Source organism: Stenella coeruleoalba, assembly GCF_951394435.1.
Source record: "Stenella coeruleoalba genome assembly, chromosome: 20".
Lineage (NCBI taxonomy): Eukaryota > Metazoa > Chordata > Mammalia > Artiodactyla > Delphinidae > Stenella > Stenella coeruleoalba.
In genome coordinates, this window is record NC_137166.1 from 58,432,974 (window position 1) to 58,441,855 (window position 8,882).

The window sequence follows — 8,882 nt, forward strand, 5'->3', positions numbered from 1 at the left end:
CCAGTCTTCGCCTCCAGCCCAGCGACTTAAGAGCGGTTCTGTCAGGAAGAGCTGTCCCTTCGCCTCATTTACTTATTCAGTTATTTATTGATATCAATGTGGATTCGCTGACATTTATTTTCGCTTTATCCCAGGACATCATTATTGTGCAGCCTTATTTTTATGTACTGCATAGTTTGCTGAAATAATTCTATATCATCACATTTTTAAGAAAAATATGTTAAAATTCAGATAAGGGCAACTCTATCCATTGACAGTATAGTTATTTCTTTAGAAATCTAAACAGAAGCTGCACATTTTTGGAATTAATGGGAGTTAGGTAAGGATTTTAGATGGACGATTAGGAATGCAAATCAATGTATGTGTTGTGGAAAAATCAGTATATAAAAATTAGCAGCAAGCAGTTAGAAAATGTGCTTTTGAAAGAAATAAATGTTCTCAGTTTTATGTATGTGTATAAAATAAAACAATTTCAAAAAGAAATAATTAGTATATGTACAAAAAATAATAAATACCCACACTTCCACTATCCAGCATGAATGTGGGGGGGCAACCCCCAGAGTAGCCCAGGCAGGATGTGTGTGAGGCCTAGGGTACCAGGCACAGTTCCTACACAGCCTATGTCAAGGTGAAGGAGACAATTCTCAAAGAATCCCACCCAATATATACGCTTTTTTGTTTTCGTATTGGTGATTGTAGGGTTTTTTTTAGTTGAAGTATAGTTGATTTACAATATTGTGTTAGTTTCAGATGTACAACAAAGTAATTCAGGTTTTTTTTTCAGATTCTTTTTCCACTATAGGTTATTATAAGATATTGAGGATAGTTCCCTGTGCTTACAGTAATCCTTGTTGCTTATCTATTTTATGTATCGTAGTTTGTATCTGTTAATCCCATACTCCTAATTTATCCCTACCTCTCTCTCTTTCCCCTTTGGTAACCATAAGTTTCTTTTCTCTGTGAGTCTGTTTCTGTTTCTGTTTTGTATATAGATTCATTTGTATTATTTTTTAGATTCTACATGTAAGTGATATAATTTGTCTTTCTCTGTATGACTTATGTCACTCAGTATGATATTCTCTAGGTCCACCCAAGTTGCTACAAATGGCAATATTTCATTATTTTTTATGGCTGAGTAATATTCCATTACATATGTATACACATATATGTATATGCAATGTGTATATATATAATATATACATACATACCACATGTATATATGTAATATATACATACAATATCTTATTTTTAATATTTATTTTATTATTTATTTGGTTGCACTGGGTCTTTAGTTGCGGCAGGTGGGCTCCTTAATTGTGGCACGCAAACTCTTAGTTACGGCATACACGTGGGATCTAATTCCCTGACCAGGGATCGAACCTGGGCCCCCTGCATTGGGAGCGCGGAGCCTTAACCACTGCCCCACCAGGAAAGTCCCCATACCTTCTTAAACCAATCATCTGCTGATAGGCAGTTGGGTTATTAGGGTTTTCCTCTTAGTCCCCACCCAGGGACACAGGTCCCAACGTGGTCGCCTTTCTTCCCTTCCTGCCCAATTACTTGTGGATCTCTCTTACAGCCTTGGATGTACAGGAGTCCTTCTGCCAACTTCCAGTTCGTTTTCAGTGAGAATTGTTCCACATGTAGATGTATTTTTCATGTGTTCATGGAGGGAGGTGCGATCCATGTCCCTCTTACTCCACCATCTTGATCTATCACCAATAATCTCCCTTTTGATTAGGTTAAGGTCAACTGATTTAAAACCTAAATTACATCTTCAAAATCCCTTCCTCTTTGCTGTACAACTGAAATGAATCAGGGTGTAATACCAGGAGGTGGAAATCATGGGCGCCATCTTAGAATTTTGCCTACCACAATGTCCACTCTAGAAGTTGAAATGCATTGATTTAACTTGCAGGCCCTTGACAACCAGCAAGTCTGCACACTCCCCGTATGTCTGTTAATTAGCTACCCAATCTTTTTCGGGACTGGTCACTTTACATTGTTTATCCATGTATATGCTGGAGTCTATCTCACAACTGTGTATGAACCTTTACGTAGCAGCTCCCCTGACTACTTTTCCTCTGATGTTCTTGTCTGGCTTCTCCAGGTGTCATAGTCAGGGTCAGCATACACTGAGATGGAGTCAGAAGTACAAAAGTTTATTGGGGAATAACACTAGTAAAAGAATGAAAAAGTGAAAAGGGGAGAAAGCAGGATTGGCCAGGAGGCACTGTCAGACCACCATGCTGCCCAGCAATAAGCTCAGGGCAGACTGCCGGTGAGAGGAGTCTTATGTGGGGTGCAAACATCCAGGCCTGTGGGCCATGGACTTGAGTGCTTGGTGGCCAGAGGCTGCTGGGAAAAGAGTGTGACCTGGGCTCCTAAGGAGCTCACAGCTGACAGCAGGTCCCTCTTTGAAGGCAAGTCAGCGTAGCAGCCAAGCAATAGTCTATCCTTGGTGCCTTGTCCTCTGTTGGTGCACATAGTGCCCTTAAAGAAAAAGATCCTTCACTCAGGTTACAAAGCCTTGCCTGGTCGAGTCCTGCCCCCCAGCTCCATCAGGTTCTAGCCCCTTGGTTTCTGTGGCCTCTGATCCTCTTTCAATTCCTAGACTTCTCCATCAGGAACAGAAGCCAGAGTGCTCAAGATTCCTTAAGGGTCTACCAAAATGGCATCATTCCTTTTAAAATTAGAGGAGAAAAATGAATGTAATCCCGTCTGGCTTATGTTCATCTTTATACCAATGTAGTAATAAAATGTATTTTTTTCTATTTTTTGATGGAGGAAGGAGCCCACGAAGGCCAAAGTGCCTCAGGCTTGAGAAAGAAGGTCGGGATCTCCCCCTGCCTTGCCCCTCCTCACACCAGGTTCTCCGTTATCAGACTCCTCTGCTCTGAAGAGCACTCTCCTCTGTACTCCCTCTTCTGGTCAGTGCCTCATTTTTTCAGATTTTCTATTGCTGATGATCCCCAAGTACATCATACCAGCCCAGGCCCCTCCCTGTACTCCAGACTAAAACAGTCTCCTGCCTCCTTGACTCTCCACTGGAAGGCCTGATGAGCATCTTACATGCCCCAAAGCGAATGCCAGTGCTGTCCTCAATTCCAGCCCCTCTCACAGCGTTGCCTGTCTTGGTCACCAGCATTTCCATTCTTTCCCTGATAAAGGCCAAATCTTTTTTTTTTGGTAATAAACTTATTTATTTATCTATTTATTTATTTATTTTTGGCTCTGTTGGGTCTTCGTTGCTTCGCACGGGCTTTTTCTAGTTGTGGTGAGCAGGGGCTACTCTTCGTAGTGGTGCACGGGCTTCTCGTTGTGGTGGCTTCTCTTGTTATGGAGCATGGGCTCTATGTGCGCAGGCTTCAGTAGTTGTGATATGTGGGCTCTAGAGCGCAGGCTCAGTAGTTGTGGCACGTGGGCTCTAGAGCACAGGCTCAGTAGTTGTGGCTCGCGGGCTCCAGAGCGCAGGCTCAGTAGTTGTGGCACATGGGATTAGTTGCTCCACGGCATGTGGGATTTTCCCCGACCAGGGCTCGAACCTGTGTCGCCTGCATTGGCAGGCGGATTCTTAACTGCTGAGCCACCAGGGAAGTCCCAGGCCAAATCTTCTTTGGTGTCTGGACTCTGCTAATTCATATTCTACCTGTGACTGGACAGCAGGTCCTGCCAGCATCATGCTCAAACCTACCCAGAATGCAGCCAACTCTCACTGCCTGCCTGACGGCCAGCATCTCTTACAGTGATCATGTCGCCAGCCCCCCTGGTTCTATCCTTCTCCCCAGCTAAATTTCCCCATAGCAGCCAGAGACTTTCCATGGCACCTCCCTCCTTTGCTCAAAATTTTTGAGGGCTCCCAGCTCCCTCAGTGGGGAAAGTCCACACCACAGCCTGCAAGGCAGCCAGGTCAGCCCTGAGCTCACACCTTTCTTTCTCTCTGCCTTACTCAGCTCCAGCCACGCTCGTCCTCTCCCTGGTGCTCCCATGCATGATATGCTCCCACGTCAGGGCCTTTGCACATGCTGTTCCCCCGTTGCCTGGAATACGCTTCCATCAGATACCTGCCCAGCTCATTCCTTATCCTCTTTAAGTCTTTATTCATACCTGGCACATACTGGGTACTTAATGAATATTCATTGACTGAAAACCAGTCAGTTGAATTGTTGGTCCCAATTTTTCACTGCCCTCCTTGAAGAAGGATTACATGTCCTCACATGCTGCTAGTGACTTGCAAAGCCTCCCTGTGCAAGTGGGAAGGAGGCATATATATGTGATATATATGTATATGCATACACACACACACACACACACACATATATGTCTATATTTGTATAATTATTTATATTTTTTCCAGGCTTGGAAACTGGATTCAAAAACAAAGAGTTAGCCAGAAATCAGGGCATTTCTTTTAGAATCATGTGCTGTCCTGAAAATAGAAAGATTCACAAAGGCTGAACTACATCCCTCCACATTTGGCAGAGACCAGGAATATGAGGCTCACTTAAGGAAGCAGCAGGAGAACCAGAAGAGAGGGGTGGAACACATGGCCCTTGAGGAAACACTGATTCAGGACAGAGGCGGCAAGAATAATACATTTGGGGAAAAAGTTGATTAGAACTCAGTCCTTCCTTCTTCCACTATACAATGACATCAGAGAAGTCATACTCAAGAGAGATCATACCAATGTGTTGAGTGTACAGAAGTCTTAACAGAGCTCAACCCTTATAACCATGAGCAAATTCATTCAGGAGACAAATCTTACAAATGTGTTGAGTGTGGGAGAGTCTTTTCTGAGAAAGATTGTCTTTCAGTACATTTTAGGACTCATATAGGAGAAAAATTCTATAAATGTATAGGCACAAATTATCCCTTACTCAGTATGAGAGAATTTATACTTATGAGACACTTCATATTTGCAGTGAATTCAGGAACTTATTTTCAAGGTGTGATTGCTTTATGTTACACCCAAGGATCTATAAAGGAAAGAAACACTACAATGTAATCATTCAGGGAAAAGTTTCATGCTTTTCTCAGTCACTCAACATCACAGCACACACACTGGAGAGAAACCTATGGATATGTTCACTGTGGGAAAAGCTTTAAACATAGCTCAGCACTTATGATGCTACATCAGAGAACTCATACTGGGAAAACCCTATACATGTAAATGGTGTGGAAGAGCCTTCAGGAGGTGTTCTCACTTTATCCAACTCAAGAGGACTCATACTGGAGAACATTTTGAAGAGAGGAAATATTGGCAGGCTTTCAACTATGGCTTTCACATTATTTGACACCAGGAAATTCATATAGATTAGAGAAACTCATTGAACATAATATGGAAAAGCTATTGGTTGGAATTCCATGTGATTTGATATCAGAAATAAACCACAAAGGAGGCAGAATCCACAAGTTATTTTTGACCCATAAACAGGTACCTGAATGTAATAAGACTCTGCACTTGTAACTCCCTGCAGTCACAGATAACGAGGTATGAGCACTTATGCTCTGCATGTGCCCTTGATTTCCCATAGAAAGTCATTTAATGGGACTCGGGGTCTAGGCCTGATGGACAATGTCTCATAGAAATGACTGCCATAGATAATAAAATGTAAATGTTTCAATGACAACAGCATATTTTTTACATCAAAAAAAAAAAAACCACCAAATTTGAAGTGTCATGCAGAGATCATTTATCTTATAGTATCATAGGGATCAACATATGTACAGTTTTATAGTAGTCATAGAAGAGAGCTGAAAAATATGCCAACAATTTCTTTCTTGCATAGTCCTGTCACGTCAAACAAATTACAGACTTTTATAAAAATTCACAAATGTTTCACAAGTGGCATTCCACTACTAACTTTGAGAGAGGTATCATAAAGAGTTGCCTGCATCTTCATGTTTCTAGGGGCATAGTCAGTGTTCAGGCAGGACTAAAAAGACATACCACACACAAAACTACAAGAACTCATCAATGAATTCTGTAAAGTTTCAGGATACAAAATTAATATACAGAAATCTGTTGCATTTCTATACACTAACAATGAACTATCAGAAAGATAAATTAAGAAAATAATCCCATTTACAACTGAATCAAAAAGAATAAAATAACTAGGAATAAATCTAAGGAGGTAAAAGACCACACTGGGAAAACTATAAGACATTGATGAAAGAAACTGAAGATGACACAAACAGATGGAAAGATATACTGTGCTCATGAATTGGAAGAATTTATATTGTTAAAATGACCATATTACTCAAGGTAATCTCAGATTCAATGTGATCCCTATCAAAATACCAATGGCATTTTTCACAGAACTAGAACAAATAATTCTAAAATATGCATGGAAACACAAAAGACCCCATATAGCCAAAACAATCTTGAGAAAGAATAAATCTGGAGGTAGCATGCGCCCTAATTTAAAACTATACTGCAAAGCTACAATAATCAAAACAGTATGGTACAGGCACAAAACCAGACATATAGATCAATGGAATAGAATAGAAAGACCAGAAATGAACCCAAACTTATATGGGCAATTAATCTACAACAAGGGAGGCAAATATATACAATGGGGGAAAAGATGGCCTCGTCAATGAATTGTGTTGGGAAAACTGGACAGCTACATACAAAAGAATCAAACTGGACTACTTTCTCACACCATGCACAAAAATATAGTCATAATGGATTAAAGACTTAAACGTAAGACCTGAAACCATAAAACTTATAGAAAAAACCATAAGCAGTACACATTTTGACAATGGTCTTAGTAATTTTTTTTTTTTTTTGCTATGTCTCCTCAGGCAAGGGAAACAAAAACAAAAATAAACAAATGGGACTATGTCAAACTAAAAAGCTTTTGCACAGCAAAGGAAACTATCAACAAAATGAAAACGTTGCCAACTGAATGGGAGAAGATATTTATAAGTGATATATAGGATAAGGGATTAATATTCAAAATATTAAAAGATCTCATAGAGCTCAACATCAAAAAAAAAAAACCGAATTTTAAAAGGGCACAGGATCTGAATAGACATTTTTTCAAAGGAGACATACAGATGGTCAACAGGCACTTGAAAAGATGCTCAACATCACATTCAAAACTACAATGAGATATCACCCCATACCTGTCAGAATGACTATTATCAAAAAGACAACAAATAACAAGTGTTGGCAAGGATGTGGAGAAAAGGGAACCCTTACCCACTGTTGATGGGAATGTAAATTGATGCAGGCACTGTGGAAAACAGTATGGAGGTGCCTCAAAAAATTAAATCAGGGAATTCCCTGGCAGTCCAGTGGTTAAGACTTTGCACTTTCACTGCTATGACCCAGGTTCAATCCCTGGTCAGAGAACTAATATCCCACAAGCCACGCAGCACTACCCAAAAAAAAGAAAAAAATTAAATCGAACTACCATATTATCTAGAAATTCTACTCCTACGTATTTATACAAAGAAAATAAAAACACTAATTTGAAAAGATATACGCACCCCTATGTTCACTGCAGCATTATTTACAATAGACAAGATATGGAAGGAAAACTAGTGCCCATCAGTAGATCAGTGGATAAAGAAGATGTGGTATATATACACAATGAAATATTACTCAGCCATGAAAGAATGAAATCTTGCCATTTGCAACAACATGGATGGACCTAGAGTTATTATGCTAAGTGAAATAAGTCAGACAGAGAAAGACAAATACAGCATGATTTCACTTATATTTGGAATCTAAAAAACAACAACAACAAAAAAGAACAAACATAACAAAACAGAAAGAGTCACAGATTCAGAGAATAGGTGATTGCCAAAGGGGAGAAGGGTGGGAGGAGGAGAGAAATAGGTGAGAGGGATTAAGAGGCACAAACTTCCAGTGGCCAAATAAATGAGTCATAGGTATAAAATGTACAGTGTGGGGAATATAGTCAATAATTATGTAATATCTTTGTACGGTGACAGATGGTAACTAGACTTACCATGGTGATCGTTTCCAAACATATAGATATATCAAATCACTATATTGTGTATCAGGAACTAAAATAGTTTTGTATCGTAGGTCAATTATACTTCAAAACAAACAACCAAATAAACTTATAAAAAAAGATCAGATTTGTGGTTACGGGGGGGGGGAGGGGAGGGGGGAGGGGGAATCGGATGAAGGCAGGTTGATGGTACAACATGATAAATATACTTATTGCTGCTGTATGCTATATAAGAAAGATGTTAAGAGAATAAATCCTGAGTTCTCATCACAAGTAAAAAACTTTTTTTCTGTTTATTTAATTTTGTATCAATGTGAGACAATCGAAGTTCACTAAACTTATTGTGATAATCATTTCACGATGCATGTAAGTTAAATCATTATGTAGTACGCCTTAAACTTATACAGTGCTGGATGTCAATTATACCTCAATAAAACTGGAAGGAAAAAAAATAAAATGTTTATTTTAAAAAAGACATACCACAGCCTGGTGAAGTGTCCGTACTCCAAGGGTGATACTGGGACTGGGAGCAACCTCACCCATAGCTGCTCAAAAGGGTATATGGTTCTGCGGAAGGGATAAAAGGAAATGTCCCACACATGAACTCTGAAGACCTTCCTCTCCCTCTCCCTTTATGAGAATCCTTTGAAAATCTGGTTTTCCTCCTAAACCCCAGGGAGAGCTCCTGCTCTTCCCTTATACTCCATGGAATACCACCTTTCCTTTCCAGCACTACCATCAAATCCTCCACCAAGATACCCATCTCCTTGCTGCTCCCTGGATGTTGAGAATTTGTTCAGTTCCAGATCCCTGATGGAAGCAAGTCCAGAAACTTCCAGCACCAGCTGCTCTCAGATGGGGCATATGTCCTTAGAACTCAACTTGAAGAGAGGC